This window comes from Puma concolor, chromosome B1 (genome assembly GCF_028749965.1).
Source record: "Puma concolor isolate L17-30 chromosome B1, mPumCon1.1.hap2, whole genome shotgun sequence".
NCBI classification, from domain to species: Eukaryota; Metazoa; Chordata; class Mammalia; order Carnivora; family Felidae; genus Puma; species Puma concolor.
The window spans coordinates 122436515-122461234 of record NC_141670.1 but is presented as its reverse complement, the minus strand read 5'-3'; the positions used below and the strand labels follow the sequence as shown (position 1 = coordinate 122461234).

The 24720-nt window shown below is 38.9% G+C and overlaps 1 pseudogene; it reads right to left on the bottom strand.

Moving 5' to 3' along the window:
- On the bottom strand, positions 1-23812 carry LOC147581853 (large ribosomal subunit protein uL1 pseudogene; annotated as a pseudogene).
- Positions 23813-24720: the final 908 nt, after the last annotated feature.

Below are 24720 nucleotides of genomic sequence, written 5' to 3'. Positions count from 1 at the left end.
TTAGTACAAGCGCTAGGGCTTGCCCATGGTGCTCTTGATGTATAAAGCCCAGATGTTCTGTCAATTCTTCTTGGGCATTGACACCAATACCAGGAAATTCACAGCTAAGTGGATATTGTACACAGGCTCATCATCTGTCACCTTCACGTAGTCAACAGTGGCAGTGGCCAGACACAGCACCAAATTCATCTGGAATTTGATCGTGGATTTCACTTCATCCACTTTGGCCACCGTGTACTTACTGCGGGTCAGGAAGGAAGGGAAGTTGTATCAGCCTTATTGGGGCCTGGGCCCAAGATTCGTGGCATCTGCTTGATCAGAGATTCTGAAACCAAAAAGGCATCGTGCTTCCTGACTAATTTTTTATTCTTGTTGAGTTTCTTCAGTGCCTCAGTGTCCATGTGGGTAATATCCTCAGCTTTGGCCTCATCACAGTGATGCTGGTCCCTCAAAATACATATGAAGAACTTGGGGTGGGGAGTGGCCTTAAGCCTGACAGTACTCAAGAAGCATTGGTCTTTCTGAGTGTCATAGTTCTTCAAGTTGATCTGTAGCTCCAGTCTCCAAAAACTTCCCGTGCTTGACTGGTTGCCCTGCAGGACTTCTCGCACTGCCTCACACAGGGTGTCATGGGAGACTGCTGCTCAAGGTGCCGCATGCCACAATAACCAGAAAAGACACAATGGAGGTTTCATTCTGAGGCCTCTTCTGTTGGCTTGTTCAAACCACCTTCTAGCTGCATGCTCCCATGGCCTTTCCTTGGTATGTACACCAGAGAGGGGAAAAGAGGGAGAAAGCACAGGTGTCTCTTCTTATAATGGCACTAATCCCGTTGGATCAGGGCCTACACCTATAACCCCACTTAACCCTATTTAGCTTCCTAAAAGCACCGTCTCCAAATACAGCCACACTAGGCACTTTAACATATGAATTTGGGGGGGGACGCCAGGGGGCAAAAACATTTAGTTCATAATAGATCCCTAAATAGAACTGATTTTCCCACGAACTTATAAGTAATATTTGAGAATGCCTCCAGGAAACTTAGAACTATGATTTCTTTATTAGCATAATATATACTGTTTGCTTTAATAATACAATGTTAAAGTTCTCAACAGAATATCAGGAAGGAGAAGGCAGACCATTCAGGTGGGGCCACCTGACAATGATCTCCCCAAGAAAAGGAATTAGCATGAAAGGGACTGGATTCCACTTCCTGTAGAAAAAATGTCAGAAGAGGGATCAAGTGCTGAAAACATGAAGTTTGGGGGAAAAATGGAGAGGTGCAGCCAGTGAGCTGAGAGAAGCCTGTGCAATGCATGATGTTGTATTCCATAGCTCTTTTCTCATAGGGTCGCAAATCTGTTTGGATTCTTATGAAACACAGTGAAAGGGCCAAACCAGCAATTTTTTTCCACCCAGGAAAGTACCACCCTTGCAGGAGGTAAGAAGCAATGTGTAGCTGTGTTTTAGGTTGTTGTGATGACTGAAGAGCACCATTTACAGGCTTAATGTCCACAAAGCAAAGGATGGTTCCATAGTTTGAAGAACAGTGTTAGCCAAATATCAATCAGTTTTGTCTAAATTTACCTAAGTCTCTGAGGGATACCTGAGACCCTGGGTCACGGTTATTTGTCTATTCATTCACTCACACATACATTTATTAAATTCCTACTAACTGGAGAAAAGCTGGGATAAACCCACATGAGTTATACATGGAACCTGCTTCCAGGGAATTTATAATCTAAACGCACAACTAAATAGGATGTTTTCTGATACATTCTGTAGTAGTTGTGTAAAGAGATCAATAAGACAGTGATTAATTCAAACGAGGTGAGAATAGAGAGGAGAGCATCAGGGAAAATATGTTCAAACTGAGATAGAAAGGATGATTCGAATACCAGCCAGTTGCCCTTGTAGCAGTGAGGAAGAAGGCCATTCAGTTGGAAGGAACGGCAAGTGCAAAGGCCTGGAGGCATGAAAGTATCTGATGTGTGTCACGTAGCATGGGATACAAACTATAATCTTGGTAGGTGAGACTGGAAAGGCAGGTTGTGACCGGATCGCGAAAAATCCTTACAAGTCGTTCTAAGAAGCTTGGATCTCAATCCGTAGAAAATGGAGACCCATGAAAGAATTTGATCTAGAGAAATTACATAATTATTTATGAACTTAAAACACAGCTCACAGAAGAGGCAAGAATAGAAGGAGGAAAACGACTTGAGAGCATTGTACTAGTGCGGAGGAGAAAAAATAAGCAGGGTGGGAAAGGAAAGAGTAGAGTCAAGGAGATAGAGATAGGTATTTCAGAGCTGGAGTCAAAACCCTCCCTATACTGTAGAGAAGTTAATTAAAAACAGTCAGGGTTGGGGCGCCTGGGTGGCGCAGTCGGTTAAGCGTCCGACTTCAGCCAGGTCACGATCTCGCGGTCCGTGAGTTCGAGCCCCGCGTCGGGCTCTGGGCTGATGGCTCAGAGCCTGGAGCCTGCTTCCGATTCTGTGTCTCCCTCTCTCTCTGCCCCTCCCCCGTTCATGCTCTGTCTCTCTCTGTCCCAAAAATAAATGAAAAACGTTGAAAAAAAAAAACAAAAAACAAAAAACAGGGTGGTTCTTCAAGGTTTCTGTGACCCCAGTTGAAAGTGAAATGTACTGATACGACTATTTCCAATATTGGCATTTTATGGACTTGTAGAAGCCTAAATGGGGAAAGAAAAACAGAAGGCAATTTATCGTGACAAAAACTACATGGTCTTGTGTTAATTGTGGATAAAGCTGTATTTACTTAAGCAGCTAGGAGTTTATCCTTCTGCAGTTCCCTGAAGGACTGGTTGGTAAAATCAGCTGCTATGTTGCTAAAATGCCAGTGGGCTTTAGAGGTAAATTCTCTCTCAAGGTAAGGAATTTCCAACACACAGTGATACCTCTGAAATTTGTTTCCCTACCAATTTGGTCTTCCACTGATTTGCTATTATGTTTTCCTATAATCAGGACATAGGCCATCTGTTCGAAAATGCTTTAGCCTGAACAACATGGATGGGACGGATGGCAAGGGAAAAAGCCAGCAACATGATATTGCTACTGTTTTAATCTTTACAAAGCTTTCGATATGAGGGTCTCAATGTCCCCAGTAATCTTAACTCACAGAATGGACTGACAGTCTTTTCCCAGAGAAGAAGTGACTTTGCTTTTCCTCCTTTCTTTTTTTTTTTTATCTTTATTTATTTATTTATTTTGAAATAGAGAGAGAACATGAACAGGGGAGGGGCAGAGAGAGAGAGAGAGGGAGACAGAGAATCCCAAGCAGGCTCTACACTGTCAGCGCAGAGCCCCATTCAGGGCTCGAACTCATAAACTGTGAGATCATGACATGAGCAGAAGTCAGACGCTTAACCACCCGAGCCACCCAGGTGCCCTGCTTTTCCTCCTTTCAATGCACCACTGTTCACTTGCAGATTTGGGAAAGGCCATTGGACAGGGTTCTAGCTTTGGCTCTGTGTCCACGAACTTCCAAGAATGGTGACCAGATTCTCAAAATCTACTCTGCTTACTGGAGATGCCGTCCTTTGTGGCCTACTAATTCGGCATGTCACAGGGAGGCAAAGATTTCCAAACTTGTTGGGTTATGGCTTCTGGCAACCGACGCTGCTGGCAATTGGAAGGCTTATCCTCTGTGCTTGTGTTTTGATTCCCTGTTGTTCCTGAAGTTTCAGGAAGGAAGTCAGCGGGAGTCAAACATATTTGGTTTTTATTACACCATCTCCATATAATCTTCCTCTACAATTGTTTAAAAATAATGCTCACGTCATTAAAGAAGAAAATAAACACCAGTCAATTGAGGCTGTATAGTTAAATTTAGAGTCTGAACTGATAACACAGAAGAGGTTCAAACTCAGTATTTTCCCATCAGCCAAAAGGCAAGGTAATTATATTAATGTTATATTGTGTAATTCTAGAATTTTGTACCTAGGATTTTGCTCCCTTTGGTCCAGGAATATTTCTTACCTATCTAAGTATCTCATGCATGCCATTAAATACCTAGCGTCCCTAAATACTTACCTAGTCCAGGGTTACAAAACAGTAAGCCATCTTTACAATAACTAACATCTATTGAGACCTTAACTGGTGCTAGACATGGTCTTAAGTACTTTAAATGTATTAACTCATGTAATCTGTAGTTATGTATGTATGTATGTAATTACTCACGTAAGAGTGCTGCTATCATTACTCTTCCTGTTGTTCCGATAAGCTACAGATGCAAAGAAAGAAAATTTTCCAAGCTAACAAAGCTACTGTAGGAGAACTGGGATTTGAACTCAAGTTCTTGCACAGTCTGTATTTTTAACCATCAAGGAATAATTTTTGTTGTTGTTGTTTAAAATATGTACACACACAGAAGAAAGTCATGAAGAGTCATAGTAGCATTTTTCAAGGAGGGGATTTTTCATGGTTTTAATTGTATTTAAAATTTTTTTTTATTTTGAAATAATTCTAAATGTACAGAAATGTTCTAAAAAGACTACATAGGCTTTTCAGATACTCTTCGTCACCCCTAATATTACTATCTTACATAATCAGAGTACAATTTTGGAAACCAGGAAATTAATATTGGTACATATTATTAGCTAAAGTATAGTCCTTATTCAAATTTCACCAGTTTTTCCACTGATGTCCTTTTTCCATTCCAGGACCCAAACCAGGCTGCCACATTGCATTTAATTATTGTGTTTCCTTAGTTTCCTCCAATCTGTGACAGCTCTCCAGTTTTATTTCCCCAAGCTCCCCAGTCTTAGCTTTTGTGACTTCAATACGTTTGAAGATGACTGGTCAATGGTCGGCAGAATGTTTATCAATTTGGGTTTAGCTGATGTTTTCTCATGATTAAATTAAGGTTATGCATTTTTGGCAAGAACATCACAGAAGTGGTATCTTCTACAGCATATTATAGTATACCTGATGTTGATATATCTTAATTCTGGTGATATTAACATTAATAATTTTAGGTTGATGTTTGCTAAGTTTCTCCATGTTTTCTTTTTGTGCTTAAGAAATATATTGTGTAAGACTTTTTGAGATTATGCACACGCCCTGTTTCTCCTACAACTTTTACCTACTAATTTAGCAACCATCGATAGAATGTGTCTGCAATTATTACTGTGGGGTTTGCCTAATAAAGTTTGTATTTCCTTCATTTCTTCTACACTGATTAATTGGAATTCTGTAAGAAAGAGTTACATCTCTTTTCCCACATTTATCTATCTGTCTGATTATTTATTTATATCAATATGAGCTCATGGATATTTATTTTATTTTATTCTATTGGTTATAATTCAATACTGTCACCTATTTTGTGCTAAATTCGGCCACCAGGAGCTCCTATAGTGTGGCTCCTATGTCCTTTCAATGTAATCCATTCTTTTTCTTTTTTTTTTTTTAACATTTATTTATTTTTGAGACAGAGAGAAACAGAGCGTGAACGGGGGAGGGTCAGAGAGAGAGAGGGAGACACAGAATCTGAAACAGGCTCCAGGCTCTGAGCTGTCAGCACAGAGCCCAACGCGGGGCTTGAACTCACAAGGACGCCCAACCGACTGAGCCACTCAGGCGCCCCTAATCCATTCTTTTTCAATCACTTCCTTATTTTCTGGTACAAAAAGTTATTCTAGGATCTTCTTGTATTTACCCTAACAATATGGGAATCAACTATTTCTCCAGAGACCTGGTTTCTTTTATTGGAGAATGGTATTTAGAAACCAAAATCTGGGCACTAAGTATGCTCATTGCTTCTGGGCTCACCTTTCTTCTAGGCCCACTCAGTGGACAGATTAGAAAAGCTGTGTATGTACAGTCACCCATATACACACACATCTATATTTATCTCTGTATCTATCTATAAAAATATATTAAAAGCCATGGGATCACATTGATGCCTCCAATTTCAATTCAACACCACAGGGTTCATTTTGGCCTTTTCCTATTCCTTATTTGTAATATATTTCTCCACCACAGGAAATGTGATTTTAATTATCTACAATATGTTTTACTTATTTGTGCAATCCTACTATACCCAAAAAGCAGTTTCATAATTGCTAACCCATATTTCTAGGAGAAAAAAAAATTACTAATGAGAAGACAGCAGGTGTATACAGGTTTTTTTGTTGTTGTTGTTTGTTTTAGAAAGACTATTTTCCAAAATTTCTTAGGTGAGTTCTTTTCTTCCCCACCCCATTATTTTTTTTTAATTTTTAATTTTTTTAATGTTTGTTTATTTTTCAGAGAGACAGAGATAGAATGTGAGTGGGTTAGGGGTAGAGAGAGAGGGAGACACAGAATCTGAAGCAGGCTCCAGGCTCCAAGCTGTCAGCACAGAGCCTGACGCAGGGCTCAAACTTATGAGCTGTGAGGTCATGACCTGAGCCGAAGTCGGACACTCAGCCGACTGAGCCACCCAGGCACCCCTTCACCCCATTATTTTTTAATTAATTATGTTTCCTCGCATTTAACAATAAACACATATTATTTTGTGTATTTTTTAAGATGACATTCTTTGGGGTATGAATATTGGCTAGTAGATAGCAACTGTGTGAGCAAAATAAAGTATGAAGGTGAAAATAAATACAGGTTTCCTAAGTGATGTCACTGTCTTTACCACTTTGGTAACACGTGCCAATTTTTGTTGGGTTCGGCCACCACTTCCTGGGGTTTGTGGACCCTTGTCTCAAGATGCTCTGAAGCCCCAGCCACAGCCCCTCTTGCTGTTTCTCAGCTCTCCTGTCGCTTATGTTATCCCTCTTTATCGGCACTTAAAATAGTCACATCATTCCATGTCTGGGAAAAATGTTCAGGACATTTAAGAATCATTAAAGAAGAAATCAAGAGAGTACAATCATTGATATACATATTTTTTAAAGAAATCAAGCCAACAACATCTTTTGTGTCTTCCATAAAAGTATACTCTGGGAAGATCTGGGGTCTATCGTGAATCATTAGGTTTTACATTATAAATTTACACTCTTGGAAACATACGGATACATATTTGATTACTCATAATGCAGATGTGACATTGTCCTAGCAAAATTAGGAAATTTCCAATAAACGGACCATTACCTTTGCATGGAGATGAATCACACTCAGGCACCCATTATGGCAATCAAACGGAACAGTTCTAGACTTGCAACTCAAAACCCTCACTTCCCAGGCAAAGCAATAATCTATTAAAATGTGAAAATAACAAGTCTTTTTCCAAAGTTACTGGTAATTAATAATGGCAATTAAATTTCACAAGGCCAGTGATTTTCAAATCAGGAAGTCATTAATATAGAGAGATATTATTTGTTTTAATCACTACTCACTTAGCTCCAAACCAAAAAGTCTGTCTTTCTTGCAAGGAGCTCACTGTTTATCCTGACGCCTGGCTGCACCGAGGGCAAACACCTGCACATCCAGCATCCACCCGTGGATGTCCAGCATCTCTCCTCCTGGAACATGAAGTTTGGTCTTCAGAAATTCCCTGGATCTAAAAGTGGGGATCTAAATTTCTAAAAAGAAATTCCCTGCCTGCACTTTGATTCATCCCAAGTTCATGTTCGTTTCATTTGCATTTCAATTCCATCCAGTGCATTCCTGGAAATCAGGTGAAAAGCAAATCACATTTTGCTTTAGATGCCTGAGGCTTCATTTCTGACATAGAATCCAAATAAATCATACATATGCCCAACAATATGTCACAGAAGCAAAAATGTAACAAGAGTAAACCTTTTATCAAAATACACTTGTCAAATAACATTCTGAGTCTTAAAGAATGATCTTAAGTGTATGTTATACCATGTTTACGCATAGGGCCCAGTGTACTAAAAAATGCACATAGAAAATGAAAACTTCAAGCATACTGTTAAAGAGGAATAAAACTAAAACCAGTATATTGGTTTTCACACTGGCCATGTTTATAATTAATACACTTCTGGTTGATCTAGAATTTAGAAGATCTGGAATTGGAAGAAAGTGGATGATGGACATTTGGATCTCTCACTTTATTTTAATGTATCTGCTCAAAAAGTTCGGGGTTTTTCTCTCCCCTTCCCTCTCCCCCTCCCTTTTCCACTTTTCCTCTGGCACCTTACCCTCTCTATTAATGTGCCCAGAGCAAACAGAGGCAACCAGTCTCTTACACTGACTTCTTTCCTTGAGGAGAAGTGAGGATGAAATTTAGTGATACCCAATGCTAAATATTCAGGAGAAACTCTTTTCTTTCAAAACATTTATTTGACATTTCAAAAATGGTTTTTTTCCCCAGCTTTATTGAGCTACACCTGACATATAAAATTGTAAGGTTTTAAAAGTGTACATTGCGGTGATTTGCTATAAAGATACATTGCGACATTATTCATGCCATCTAGTTAATTAACACATTTATCAACTCACATACTCATTTTTTTTTTGTTTTTGTTTTTTGGTGAGTACACTTACCACACTTAAGTTTTAATCTCTCAACAAATTTCAATTATACGATACAGTGCTATCACCTATAGTCACCATGTTATACATTAGATCCTCAGTTCTTATTTATTTATAGCTCAAAGTTTGTATTCCTTCACCAACCTCTTACTTTATCCCCCATCCCCAAGCCCCTGACAACCACTTTTCTACTCTCTGTTTCTACGACTTTGAGTATTTTTGAGATTCCTCACATAAGTGATACCATGAAGTCTTTCTCTGTCTGGTTTATTTCACATAGCATATGCCTTCAAGGTCCATCCATGTTGTTGCAAATGGCAGGATTTCCTTCTTTCTCCTGGCTGAATAATATTTCATTATATATATGTGTATATTACACACACACACACACACACACACACACACACACACACACATTACATCTTCTTTATCCATTCATCCCCACAGACACTGTTCAGGGACACTCTTTATAGGAGAAAATCTTTATAACTGATTTTTACAGGAGAAAACCTTTATAACTGCTTTTGTGGGTTTTTAAACATTTTTTAATGTTTATTTATTTTTGAGAGACAGAGACAGAGCACGAGCAAAGCAAGGGCAGAGAGAGGAGGGGACACAGAATCTGAAACAGGCTCCAGGCTCTGAGCTGTCAGCACAGAGCCAGATGCAGGGCTCGAACTTATGAACCGTGTGATCATGACCTGAGCTGAAGTCGAACACTTAACCGACTGAGCTACCCAGGCACCCCCTGATTTTGTATTTTGAATTTCCTACTTCACCATCCAAGAAAAAAAGGAAATAAAATGAAAACTATTTGTCAATTGAACACACTGCTCATTATATATTTTTTAATTTTATATATATTTTTAATTTTATATATTTTTCATACAAAACTACAATCTATATGAATCAAGTTGCTGTTCAAATATTTCATATTTCTTACACGATTATAAAAACATAATATTTCAACATAGAATATTTGAAAATTGCCAGATTCTTATTGAAATCGTGACCCAGTATTTTCATATTGATTCATTATTTTTTTAAGTTTATTTATTTTGCAAGAAAGAGAGAAAAACAGAGAGAGGGAGAGAAAGAGAGAGTAGGCAAGGGAGGGGCAGAGAGAAAGGGAGAGAGAGAGAGAATCCCAAGTAGGATTCATGCTGTCAGCACAGAGCCTGACACAGGGCTCAACCTCACAAACCATCAGATCATGGCCTGAGCAGAAACCAAGAGTCAGATGCTTAACCGACTGAGCCATCCAGGTGTCCCAACTCATTATTTTATATTGAGGAAACTAAAGCCTTAGAAGATTGAAGAACTACTCCAAAGTCATATATTTCTGGAAAGTAATAAATAATATTAAAATACTAAATACAAGGATTATAAAGAATATGAAGATATTGCATATTAAGGAAGTAAACAAATTTCATATTAATTATTTTTTCTTAAACAATATTTTAATTGAGATATAATTCACATACCATATACTTTATAAATTTAAAGTGCACAGTTCAGGGGAGTCTGGGTGGCTCAGTCGGTTAAGTGTCTGACTTCGGCTCAGGTCATGATCTTATGGTTGGTGCGTTGGAGCCTTGTGTTGGGCTCCACGCTGATAGTTCAGAGCCTGGAACCTGCTTCAGATTCTGTGTCTCCTTCTCTCTCTCTGCCCCTCCCCTTCTCACACTTTATCTCTCCTCTCTCCTTCAAAAATAATAAAAAAAATTTGTTAAATAAATCATATAGTGTAAAATTCAGTGGGTTTTCATATATTTACAGGGTTATGCAACCATCACCACTATTTGATTCCAGAATACTTCCATCACCCCCAACCAAAAAAAAATTGCCGTATCCATTAGCAATCACTCCCATTCTTCTCTGGCAGCGATTAATCTATTTTCTGTCTCCATGAATTTGCTTATTCTGGACATTTGACAAAAAAGGAATCATAATATGGCCTTTTGTATATGGTTTCTTTCACTTAGCATGATTTCAGAGTTCATCCATGCTGTAGCACATACCAGCACATTTTTTTTTTCATTTTTATGGCTGAATAATATTCTATTGCAGGATTCTACCACTTTTTAAAATTCATTCGTCAATTGATGGACTGGTCATTCGGTTATACTTTTTTGGTTCTTATGAATATTGCTGCTATGAACTTCACAAATAAGTTTTGTGTATGGTTTGTGTAAGTTTTTGTATGGTTATATGCTCAGTTGTCTGGGGTATATGCCCAGGAATTAAATTGCTGGGTCACATGGAAATTCTACGATTAGCTTTTTGAGGATTGGCCAAACTCTTTTTCCCAAAGTGGCTGTAGCATTTTACATTCCCATCGGTAATGTATGAGAGGCTCCCTACTTCCTTATAATCTTTGCCAACACTTGCTATTATTAGGCTTTTTAATCTAGTCATTCTAAAATGTGTGAAACAGTATCTCATTGTGGTTTTGATTTCTAGTTCTCTAATAACTAATGACGTTGATCATCCTTTCGTGTGCTTCTTGACCATCTGTATATCTTCTTTGGAAAATGTCTATTCAAACTCTTTGGCCATTTTTAAAAATTAGCTTGTTTGTATTTTAGTCATTGAGCTGAGGTCTTTTTTATATGTTCTGAATACTAGTCCCTTATAGATATATATGCTCATAAATATTTTGTTCCCATTCTGTGGGTTGTCTTCCACATTTGTATAGAGTCCTTTGAAATACAAAAGTTTTACCATTTGCTAAAGTCCCATTTATCTATTTTTATTCTGATTGTGCTTTTTGTGTCAAATCTGAGAAATCATTGTGTGGCTCAAAGTCACAAAGATTTATAGCTATGTTTTATTCTAAGAGCTTTATTGTTTTTAGCTCGTTTACATTCAGGTCTTTGATCCATTTTCAGTTAATTTTTGAATATGTTGTGAAGTAGGAGTCCGACTTCATTCTTTTGCATGTTGTGGATACCCAGTTGTCCACATTTATTGAAAAGACTATTCTTTCCTTATTGGATTCTCTTGGTTCTTATTAATTATATGACACTGCTGTGTTGGGCCTCGTCACCATCACATACTGCTAAAGCAATTTCCTCGTCTGTGCCAGTGTTTCCCTTTCTTCTCTGGCCTCAGCATTTGGCTTCAACCACAGATAGAAGTCATTCTGACAATTGCTAAGGCTGTTTTCATAGCCACTTTAAAGCATTCCATTATTCTTTCAATCATTGTTCTATCGCTCTTCCCTGCTTGGTCTTTTTGATCAAAAGTTGTCAGGAGGCTTCAATAAACTACAGAACTGCCTGAACGGAGATGAGATCACCTTCCTTTTGACTTTGTCAGTTTGGCACAAAGACAAATGTTCTAAATGAAATTACTTGAAAAAAAGTTAATAACTTACCAAGAGTATATATACATGGTCATCACAATAATGTACCAAAATGTTGAGAGCGACTTTTCAGAAAAAAAAATTATTGTGTTTAGTCTGTGGTTCTGTTCTCAGAGTAAATGCTTGGGCTCTAAAGACCATGGGTTCACTGTTTGAAGGAAGTGTATTTAGAGCAGGTGAGGACATCTGGATTTCATTAGTGTGTGACACCAGCCCAAACTGAGGAGTGTTTAGAACAATGATAGTCCTGTCAGATTTAAAATAGGACACCTTAAGTAAGTCACTACAAATACATTGTTTAGCAAATTACTTGTTACCTAGCGAGCGTTTCATAATAATAATAGTTTGCTTGTGGGAATCCCAGCTCACCAGTTGCCACTGAACTGCCCAGTTATAACTGTGTACATGTCTCTTACAGCTTGAAATTATTGACAGCTGATTAAACTAGCACTTTCTAAACAAACTCAGGAATTCTTTTTCATTTACTCTAGAAGTGTCATTAATTGATAAAAAAAAAAAAAAACGAGGTTAGCGATGAGATACTAATACATGCCCACAAGAATAGCTAACATTTTAAAAAACTTACAATACCAAACACTGATGAGAATGTAAAGCAACTAGAACTCTGAAACATTGCCGGAGGAAGTAGAAATTAGTATAATAATTGGGAATCCTGCCGTTACAAATTGGAACTAATCATATCCTTATTCCATGATTCAAGAATAATTAGTTCATGTGACCACCATAAAACATGTATAAAAATATTAATAGCAGCTTTAGTCATAACAGCCCAAACTGGAAACAACCTATACCCAATAGCAAGAAAATGGACAAATGAATTGTGTGTGCTCATAAAATAGAATACTACACAGCAGTAAAGACTAGATTACAACCACAGACACGCAGCACATACTCTCTCAGACACAACACGGGGCACCTTTGTGGCTCAGTCAGTTAAGTGTCTGACTTCGGCTCACATCATGATCTCATAGTCCATGAGTTCAAGTCCTGCATCAGGCTCTGTGCTGACAGCTCTCTCTCTGCCCCTTCCCCGTTCATTCTCTGTGTCTCTCAAAAATAAACAAACATTAAAGAAAATTATATAAAAAAAAAGAAACCAGACACAACAAAATATACTACATGTTGCTATTTATATTAAGTTCAAGAGCATGCAAATGTCATCCAAGATGTTAGAACACAGAAATCAGAGTAGTGATTACTTTGGGGGAGGTATTGACTGAAAGGTGAGGAAAATTCTGTGGTATGGGAATATTCTGTGTCTTGAGCTGGGTATTACAGAGATGTACACAGTGGAAAAATAGACCAACCCACGCATTTACAATCAGTGCACTCACTTTATGTACTTTATTCACATATGATGAACTTCAATAAAAAATTTTTTTAAACAAGGTGGGAGGAGTGCCCCAGGCAAATGGAGAAATTTTCAAACCTTTTAAAACATGAAACACAAGTCTGCATCTCATCTACATGTAACACGGAAACAGAATGAAGAATCTAAAAAAAAGGAGCCAGAGAACGGTTACCTGTTCTCTGAAAAAAGAGGTGATGAAGACACCAGACATCATCCCGACTCCCCTACTGCCCCTCTGAGTCCACGACTCCTATGATTTCAACTCCGAGAAATAAAAGGATAAACAAAAATTATCTGGTACAGAAGCAACTGAGTTCTTATTAAAATCATGGGATGTTACAGAAAAAAAAATCCGAAAATTCTAAAGGTCATTTCTTTTGCTCTCCCGCAAACTCCCTTCTCATCCAAAGAATCCACCAATATTCAAGTTCAGCCGCACTAAGCTAAGTCGTATGTTGATTCCATGCCACTTGAATGGCTTTTACATAATCCCTAAGCAGGGACCTTGTCAAAATCTTTGCTCAGTACAATTCCTGGGACACTGCTGACATTCAGTTGAGTGTATAGTATAATTAATATCATAATAACAATAACACGCAAGGAAAATACACACCTCCCACAGTTTGCAGAAATACCAGGCTGCAGCTAACACAGAATTTTAATTCAGAATCAACAAGGAAAAGAGAGATCGAAAGGCAACCAGAGCAATTGGATTCAATAAATTCACAAAGTCAGCCCAAACTGCAGGAGAAACCGTACTTATTAGGCAAGCTATCCTATGGGGGACAACTAAATTAAGCAAGATAATTTCGTGTTCCTAATGCATTTGCTTGACTACAATGAAGGTTGAAGTCTTAGTAGCTACATGAAGCCAAACCTTTGTCTGAAGGTGAAAGGGATTGGATGTGTGTGTGTGTGTGTGTGTGTGTGTGTGTGTGTGTATGTGTGTATACATCTATGTATGTATGTCTGTTCTGTCTGTGTATACTTGAAAATGTTCAGCAGTATTGATGGGTAGCATGAGACAGGAAGAAAGGGTAATAAAACGCTTCCGTGACTAAAAAAAGACTGTCTAATTAAAGAAATGAGTTACACCTTTAGCCCCTTAGTCCCACTACAGGGGGAACTGCTGGTATAATGAGGATTAATAAACATTCCCTAAAGGTGCAAAGTTGTGGATTTTTTCCTCTGGAGAGCAGCCAACCCTCCCTATTCTCCAACCCTCAAGTCTTCAGCACACATCTGACTTTGCCAGCAGAAAGAAAACTGCTCTGGCCTGCATTTCAAAGGAACACCTGTCAAAAAGCCCCAGGGCAGGGAAGATTTTCCCCAAATCCAGGTTTCCTCCAAAAGGCTCCTTTTACAATCCCTAACGGGTGATGTTCCAACTGTGTCCCTGGACAGCCACAGCAGCATCACCCTGAGAACTCAGAGATGCAAAACTCCCTCTTCCACCCCCGATTTACTGAATCAGAAACCCTGGGGCTGGGGCCAGGGAATCTGTGTTTTTGTTTTATTTAAAAAAAAAAAAATAACATTTATTCATTTTTGAGACAGAGAGAGACAGAGCATGAACGGGGGAAGGTCAGAGAGAGAAGGAGACACAGAATCTGAAACAGGCTCCAGGCTCTGAGCTGTCAGCACAGAGCCCGACACGGGGCTCAAACTCACAGACCGTGAGATCATGACCTGAGCCGAGGTTGGACGCCCAACCGACTGAGCCACCCAGGCACCCCATGGGAATGTGTGTTTTAAGAAGGCCTCTAAATGAGCTTGAGGCATGCTCCCATTGAACTTGTTCACCTCAGTTCCACATCCTCTTCCACCATGTCCCAAGCAGTTATTACTGGCCTGGTCTCTTCTTCAGCAGCTGCAAGTCTCTTCTTGCTCTATTTATTTTTTAAAATTATTCTTCATGGTGGAGTCATCTTTCCCGCTTGCCACTTGACACAACATTACACAAATAGCATATAGTCTTCCACTAGTGCTCATTAGAATGAATGGAAAGAGTTTTCCCTGTCCCCAAATCTCGCCAATATCTATGATATTATATTAGGGCCACCACAAAGCACATGGATCTTCTGCAACCAAGCTCTCAGTATCATGTTTCAGAACATCCCACCACGGCGATATCTCACCCTTCAATGTACAATTCTCCTACCTAGTATGTGAGTTTGCATTTAAGACTCTGTAGAAGAGGGGCGCCTGGGTGGCTCACCTGGTTGAGTGTTCAACTTTGGCTCCGGTCATGATCTCAGAGTTCGTGAGTTTGAGCCCCACATCTGGCTTGCTGCTGTCAGCACAGAGACCACTTTGGATCTTCTGTCCCCCCTTCTGCCCCTTCCCTGCTTATGCTCTCTCTCTCAAAACTAAATAAATCTTAAAAAAAAAAGAAAAGACTCTGTGGCTATATTATTGCTTTATTTCTAGACAATAAAATGTGAAGGGAGTAACCAACATGTGACATTTCTGGGTCAAGACTTTTATGAAACAGATGTGTTTCTTTTTCCCATCCACCTACTAGATGCAAACAGTGTAGGGCTAGAGCCTGGAGCAGCAGAATCATCCAGAAGCTTTTAAAAATGCTAATCCTAGGGGCGCCTGGGTGGCGCAGTCGGTTAAGCGTCCGACTTCAGCCAGGTCACGATCTCGCGGTCCGTGAGTTCGAGCCCCGCTTCAGGCTCTGGGCTGATGGCTCGGAGCCTGGAGCCTGTTTCCGATTCTGTGTCTCCCTCTCTCTCTGCCCCTCCCCCATTCATGCTCTGTCTCTCTCTGTCCCAAAAATAAATAAAAAACGTTGAAAAAAAAATTAAAAAAAAATTCTAATCCTAGACCTCATCCCTAGAGTTTCTATTTCAGTAGGACTAGGATGGGGCCTGAGAATGTGCATTTCTAATCAGGTCCTAGATGTGGGATCGAACTCACGAACTCTGAGATCATTGGAGAGTCATTGGTCTGAACTATTGTTCTAAAGAACGGTGGAGCCAAAAGAAGGAAGCTGCATCCCTGGGTGACTTTGTAGAGAACTGATAGCTGATCAAGAACATCGACCTCATTCCATACATGACCAAGAAATATACTTCCATTGGTTTTGAGTCAATGTGCACACGTCCTCTTTTTACCACAGTTTATCCTACCCTTAAATAATAAAATTGCCTAAAAAAGTAAATGTTGACATTTTTGAGATCTTATATAAAATTATATTTATTGGGGCACCTGGATGGCTTGGTCAGTCAAGTGTTGGACTCTTGATTTCAGCTCAGCTCATGATCTCACAGTTTGTGGGATGAAGCACCGTGCCGTGTTCCACACTGCCAGTGTGGAGCCTGCTTAGGCTTCTTTCTCTTCGTCTCCCTCTGCCCCTCCTTCACCTGTGCACTCTCTCTCAAAATAAGTTTTGAAAAATTAATATATATATATATATTTTTATCTTCATTAATATAGAACAATAGACACTAAACAAACAAAACACAAAACAAAGCTCAAAATGAAATTTTATAAATCTTAAATTAGAAATAACTGATTTCTATTTTTTTCTTTTTTGTTATAGATTTTTTCAGTGTTGATCTCTTCCAGGGTTTCAACAAGATTCTTATGAACTAATCTTCCTTAGTGCAATCAAACATTTTGCTCTGTGCAGTTTTCCATCATTCAATGTCTTTTGGTGAGACCACCGGGACAAAGTTGTGTCTAATTTATCTTTACTATCCTGGTGCCTAACACAGTGCCTGGCACATGATCAAGATTCAAAAAATATGTTTGTGAGATGAACAAAATAATAATAATAAAGTATGGAAAATGGGCAAATGAATATTTTTAAAACTTGGTTTTGTTAACTACCAGATCTTAGCTTCCCCTTAGTTTCACAGTTGCATTTGACAGGCACTGTTGAGTTGTTAGGTAAACAATGGTGGACAGAGCCAAAGTCCTTACTTTCAGAGTTTACATTCCTATGAAAAAAGACATAAACAAACAAATATCTTTAAGAATGCATCACAATCAAATAGAAACAAAACCAAAATGAGACAAGTAACAGTGAATCATGGATGCATTAGGAACATTAAAATCAGCGCTATTCTCTAAGATGCTTGACATAGAGAAAAGTAGTGGCAAATTTTATTTGGCATAAAAATGGACAAATTTCCATTGTCCTGGTAACACTTTGTATCAATAGCTTCACATCACCCATGGTTAGTTTGACAAAGCACGTAAGATGCAGTAGACCCACTGACTTGGCTTTGTCAGCCTTCAATACAAGTGCTCACCTCCTTGAACTCCCAGAGATGAAGTAAGAGGGTTGTGAGTCCAGTTAACATTGTCAGAGCTTTTGTTAAATCTCAGAAGGCTACACTGTGAAAATATTGCCCCTACTCTGCAATCTGCTATACTTCCCTTTCCCTCCTCATCAGTTTCTTCTATAAATACCCAAACTGAAATGACCCTTGATGTAGAATGTCATATGGGCTACAAGCCCCAGCTTTGGGTCAAATAGACCTACTTCAAGTCACTTAATTAATTGCATGGCATTGGGTAAGTCTAAACTCTCCAACATTTCTTCACTCATTGAATGAAATCATGGAGGTGACTATTTCATAGGATTTGGGGGAAGAGTATATGAGACATTTGCATGTTAACACTTACATTGTAAATAATCATTCAAGTTGTGAAATTCCAACAAGGATGAAGAGTATGTTCAGTAGGGGTTAGAAAATAAGGCAGTCACACTGACAGAGTATCAGAATTTGAAAACATAGTGGTAAAACCATTCCGAAGGCTATTGTGATGAGTTACTAAAAATAAGTTTGTTGGAATACAGGAAGGTAGAAGTCAAGGAACTGTGAGTCAGGGTGTTAAGTATTGAACACAACAGGGATGATGATAGAGGGTGGGATCAAGTGCTAAAGTTATTAAAAATGTGGAAATGTGAAGTCAGTAGATGACTGTCAAAGAAGTGTTCTTCAGTTAGATTCCTTTATTATATGCTTTTATAACACCTAGTATTTTTCCTTTGTGCCACTCACCTAAGCTTCAGTTCATTCATTCATTTATCTATTAATGCCCATCTGTAGGATAATAAGCTTCTTGAATGTTAAGAGTATAGCTTGTTCCCAAGTGATTATATTTGCTTGTAAAATACAAAGCTCAGCAGAAAGCTTAATTAATGTTGGATGGGTGGGTGGGTGGATGGATGGATGGATGGACTACTTGGCAGATAAATAAGAGATAGTACTAAAAATAAATGGCATCAAGATCAAAAGGAGAGAGCTTTCAGAATAAGGTCAACGGGATGATTATCTGCAAAACAAAATATACCTAAGAATCTAGGATTTCTTAGTGATGGTTTCCTTATTTCCTACCTCCCTATTTAATCTCCTCCTTTTTCCCAGATTAATAAGCCACATATTTAGAAACTTATTTGATAATTAATAATTAGAATAAGTGCCAATCAAGCATACTACTAGAATCTCTCAGAACCATTTATCACTTTGGCAATACACATAACAACTTAAAATGTGCATGACTTTGAGGCAACAATTCCATTTCTAGAAATTTATCTTACAGATATACTCATTCAAGTATGTATGCTATACGTACAAATATTTTCTTTGCAACATTATTTAAGATACTAAAAAAAAATGGCACTAAATATTCCAAAATAGGAGATTTGTTAAACAAACAGTTGATACATTCATACAGTTGAATTTTATACACATCAAAAATATCATGACCTTGGGGCGCTTGGGTGGCTCAGTCGGTTAAGCGGCCGACTTCGGCTCAGGTCAAGATCTCACACTCCGTGAGTTCGAGCCCCGCGTCGGGCTCTGTGCTGACCGCTCAGAGCCTGGAGCCTGTTTCAGATTCCATGTCTCCCTCTCTCTGACCCTCCCCCGTTCATGCTCTGTCTCTCTCTGTCTCAAAAATAAATAAACGTTAAAAAAAATTAAAAAAAAAAAATATCATGACCTTATCTCCATGATACACTGTTAAATAAAAGATATGTATAAAAAAATGAAATAATCTGCATAGAGTGATCCCATTTTTAAAATATATAAATGCGTGTTGAGGGGCACAAATATTTCTAGATAGCACTCAGTGGGGCTCCTCCTCTCTCTTTTTTTCTCTCTCCTCTCCCTGCTCTTGTCATGTCTCATTAATGGGGAGTGGTCCTTGGTGAGACATAATGAAAAGATTCTTCTGGCATAACACAAAAACATTTGCCAGGAGAAATCATCACTTCTAGTCATAAAAATGTTGGTTTGACTCGTGGATATTTCACTCTGAAGACTATAAGGCACTCCAGGTTTCTTTCGCTCTTTAGAGCTCAGCACCAAGGGGCAGGCCCTATCCTCCTACTCCAGGTGATCTAGGTACTTGAGCATGCGTGTTTTCAGTGAGAGTAACAGGGATGACCCGGGGCTTGTGGAGGAGGAGAAGGAGTAAACCAGAGGGAGGAGAATAGGATCCCTATGATTACATCCCAACTGGATCTGTATGAACTGACAAGTGGCATGAACACAAAGTAAAGACTGCTTTGCTCCACTCTTGGTGTTGTAGACTCTGGGTCTGGAGTTCTCTCTTGTCCAGCAAGAAAGTAGGATGCAGGATTAAAAATGCGGGAGACAGTAATGTCCGGGAGGAGACAAGAGCCCGGAGTAAGGGTCTTTGCTCCATTTTTATTAGGATCAGAAGGCTTACCAGTGTGATAGGTGTGCACAGGGAGACAATGAAACCATGAACATTCATTCACTCATGGGTATGGGGAAAAGGGGGTTTTGGAAATATGTGGTGTTAGGCGTTTGGGTCAATACAAAACAAGATTCTGGTGCTGTATGGAAGGTTGTTTACAGTAAACACGAGGCCCCCACATCTGTTTACCTAAACTGGACTAGGGGACAAGAAAGACAGAACATGTTACGTCAGGGTCAATCAGGCAACTTTCTTTTGCTAATTAGCTCAGCTCTGGACAACTTTGCCCCTTGAGGTCAGTCTAGAGGCCTATTTACCTCTTTACCTAATTTGGTCCTTCCTTCCTGTGAAAGCAGCTTTCTGCTATTATACTGACTTGGGGGGCATTTCCACCCTGAATACCTAATCTTGTTTACCTCATCTTAGATGTTTTCACCCTGAGACTTCCTACTCCTATACCTTTGTCCTATACTGGGAGCCTTTGTGCCCTTCACCTAGTCTTCCTTACCTAGTCTTATTTACCCAAACTTGGGTGTATGCATCTTACGGCTTTCCTATTGTTTATGCCTTTGTTAACCCATCAGTGCAAGCTCAGGGAATTCCTAAGCTTATTCCCCACACCTTGGGACTCCAGAGGTAACTGTGTCGATACTGGTCTACACTTCAGATGCTCCTGGTGTAACAAAGTGGTAAAATATGTATGTTTACATATATAATTGCATATGTAAAAAAAAAAAAAAACATTTTAAGATACAAGCCAAGCTGTTAGCAGTGATTGTTCTTGCGAAATAGATGGTTTCCTTTTATTGGGGGAGGGGGAAGGCCCAATGCGATGAAGATCATAAGGGAACTTCATAAACCTTGACATTGTCTGCATGGTTTATGGCAATTATGTCCCATAATTTAAAAATGAAGAGGAATTTTTTTTTCTTAAAAGAACTCAACCAAACTGCAGCTTGCTTGTATATTAACAAGGCCCAAGCAGGAGAAAGAGGTCCTGGTGTCAGTTTGACTTTCCTAAGGATGGCCCCTCTGTCATTAGAGTTGCCCTCAAATTTGGAATAAAATAGTTCTGAAATCTTACCAGAAAAGTAATTGTTCCACCGCCTTGGAAAAGACCATTTAGCTGTGCAAACAAATGAAATAGGCATATCATAAGTTTTCACGATCGCTTTCACAAAAAAAAAAAAAAAAAAAGAGAGATCTCACACAGCACACTTCCCACATCCAACACTATCGATTAACTCTATTCATCCACACAGTACATGAATTTGTACTATTACGATCTAATTTAAATAATGTGAGTACTTTCAAAATAAATTCTGTGATTCTCTATGGTATTCAAAGGCTCCAGCTTATAGTCTTATAGAACAAATTATTCCTTTTACGTAAGTAGACTCCCAAGGCTGTAGGCATTAAAGTCACAAAAGATCACCACTTAATAATTACAAAACTCTATATTCCTATTTCTACACTAGATTGCAAGTGCTCAGAAGGCCAGATGGAGTCTTTATTATTATTATTATTATCATTATCATTTAATTTTCTAAGTTTGTTCATTGATAAAGTGTAATGTTTCAATTCTTCTGTTCATCTAGCTCCTGTTTTTTGGGAAGCTTAATTTATTACGACACCTGCTATAATGTGGAAAAAGGAGAAGAGATGCAAAAAAACCTCAACCTATAGATTTGGTTCTTACAAATAGCTTTATAGGAAGGTTGGCTGGAGATTCTGTGTTTAATTCAGGGCCCATGTGATTCCTTCCCCTAGATCATGGAGCCAAGACTTGGTTAATCAAGACTTGGCTCTTGTCAGGAACTTTCTAGGCCCCTTTAGGTTTCTTGCATAGTTTCACCTAGAATTGCCCCCGCCATCGATTCAACAAAAAAGTAAGTGCCTAACAACAAAATCATGAAAAATGGGTATAATTTTCTGTTATAAATATTAAAATAGATCTTATCAAATATTAAGTTTTTTTAAATAATTTTTAAAGTTTGGAATTAATATATTTTTTGTTTATTTCAACGTGTACTCGTGTTCCATTTTTTTTTTCCTGTAAAACAGCTTCCCCATACTTCAGCCAGAGAGCATGACTCTAAAATGAAGAACTCGTGACTGGGTGTGGGAAGGAAAAGACTAAAATTAGAGAGATCGACAAGCTCTAATATTAGGGATTTGTTTGAAAATGCCACTTCTAATGAGAACTAACAAAGAAATTCTCTGAAAATGAATCGATTTATTTAGCATGTTGGAGTTCTGTCCTATCCTAACAGGAGAAATAGCCAGCCTTTCTGGATTATTTTTGAAGTTGAAGAGTCAGGTTCCGAAGAAAAAGGAAGTATTCGTCCATAATCACGTAGAGAAGAAAACTTAATATTTGACCCGAAGGCAAAAGAGACTGACCAGGACAGAGATAGGACAAAAATAGAGAAACCTAGAGAGATACACTTGCTCAATCGGTCGGGCTTCTAAGATGCTCCCCAGTTTCCAGCTAAATAGTTAACACACAAACAGAATTAGATGTTACACACCGCATTTAGATAGGGTACTGTGTCACCATGGTAACTGGTTTTGCTTAAACATAGCTCTGCATGTACGTAGTCCAAATTAGCTACAGAAGACACACACACACACACACACACACACACACACACAGTATTCCTGGAGCTTATATAACATTCGCCTATCAGTTATATTTTTTCTGAAATGGGGTATTTGGGTTCATGTCTGTAAATGGTCTTTCTTTAAAACTTTCCTTTCTAGATAGCGTGCCTCTGATCACTCAGTTGTTGCGATATCAGAAGCAATGTTTCAGATAAAACTTCAGGTGATAATCAACATGTGAAAAGAATAATCTGTGCTGGTTTTGTCAGTAAATTCTTAGTGCGTAGAATACAAATTGTAAAGCCTACCACTTTAGCTTCTTACCTTTCAAATGCTATTTTATTTGGCTCATCCTTATGGAGTATTTCGGGTCATTTTTCTTGAAAGATTATCCCCAAATAGCATTCCCACCCCCACTGACTCCTCCTTATGATAAAATTGCTAAGAAAACAACTTAAAGCAAATCGAAAGAACTTTTTAAAAGAAAGGAAGTTGCCACAACATGGTATCCAAACCAAGAAATATCCCCAGCATTCTTCTAATAATTTGTCCTAGATTTATCTAAAGGAAAGGAAAAATAATTTATTGGTTCAACTCCTTTACATGAAACTGTTAAAAGCATGTGATTCTTTTTCCTTGTCAAGACTCTATTTCTCTTCTTTTTCCCCCCTCTTATTTTCTGAGAAGAGAATTAAATATGATACACTTTGGGGGAAATTACATCATTAACTGTTTTACAATTTTCAAGACCACTTCGATTTTTGTACTAAAACGGCATAATGTCTGTAGTGTGAGTGCTTATTTGTCTGAAAAGAGGGAAAACTAATCATATATCCACCTACTGAACACCAGTGAACTTCTCTTTCTGCTTGTGGCTGTAGGATGTATTCACAGTTTGTCAAGTGTCCCTTTCATTCAAAGGAAAATAGCTACCATTTAATTGAGCCCCAAGTATGTACCAGGCATTTGGTGGGAAATCTAGCAATGCCATGGCATTGAATTCTCACCAAACCTTGCAATGTGGGTGTCATTATCTCTACTGCAGAAAAGGAAACTAATGCTCAGAGGGGGTCAGTTATTTTCCCTATTTTACACAGCTTATAATTTGGCAAAGCTGATATACAAATGTAGATTCCAGAACACATTTGCTCAGGAGATACTCAGCCCATTTATAATGATGCCACTACTAAGAAGCAGCAGATAAGGGCTCTTCTGTATTGGATTAAGTTGGATTGGCTGCATTCTTTCAATAGAACTCTCTTCCCTCTGTTGGAGCATCATCACTGCGATCCCCCGGGGGACCACTGGGAGGCAGTAGAAGTCTGAACCCAACATCCCGCCTCCAAGTCCTCACCCTTGGCTTGCTTTCAGCTGGAGTCTCTATCTCTACAAGGAAGTGAATACATAACACTTTCTACCTTCCCAAGACCTTCGAGACTCAAATGCACTGAAATATTTCTTGAAATCGTTTAAGGACGTGAAATGTCCTGACCTTAGTATGCAATGAGAAGAAGTAAGAGAGCCATTCAGCAGAAGTTTCTGACAGCAAATCAGAAATAGCAGTGCCTAAGGAAATGGAGGCGGTGGGGCAGGCCCATGCCATCAACTCGCAAGGTCCAGAGAGTTGGGAGTGGGGGAGAAGCTAACATCAGCCTTCCAGAATGGTAGAAGCAATCGCGAGAGTGGGCTGAGAGGGATGGAAGGCTAAAGGAGAGGACAAGAACACCTGCTCGTGCCAGTGATGTGGCAGACGTGTGGTAGGGAGGAAATCCACAAGTCCTTGAATGCCAGAGCTGGAGACAACCCTCAAGAAAATCTTGGCCAGTGGTTGTCACACTGTGTCCCAAAGGCACCTAAGTGGGTGGAGTAGGGAAGACTCCCCGTGAGGATCCTGGGATCCTTTGGAGTTTCTGCATAAGGTTTTATTTTACAAAAGAAACCCATAGCTTTAAATATTTTGCAAACTGCTTTATAAATGAGGAAACGGAGTGGTGATCTCTTAGATATTTCTTTCTTCAGCAATGAGCAGATTGTTGGAGCATATTCCTTTCCATAGTACAGATAGTTATGTCTGTGATGTTCTGCAGTACCACAGCCCAGCTCTGGAAACCTGAGAAAAGGTGTGGACATCAGGGGAAATAACAATCAATGCAATAGCCCGAGGTCTATGCCTCAGCTCTCCCAAGATGTCTTGCTGTTATGTGCCTTGAGACAAATCAATGACAGACAACCTGCCTTTATTT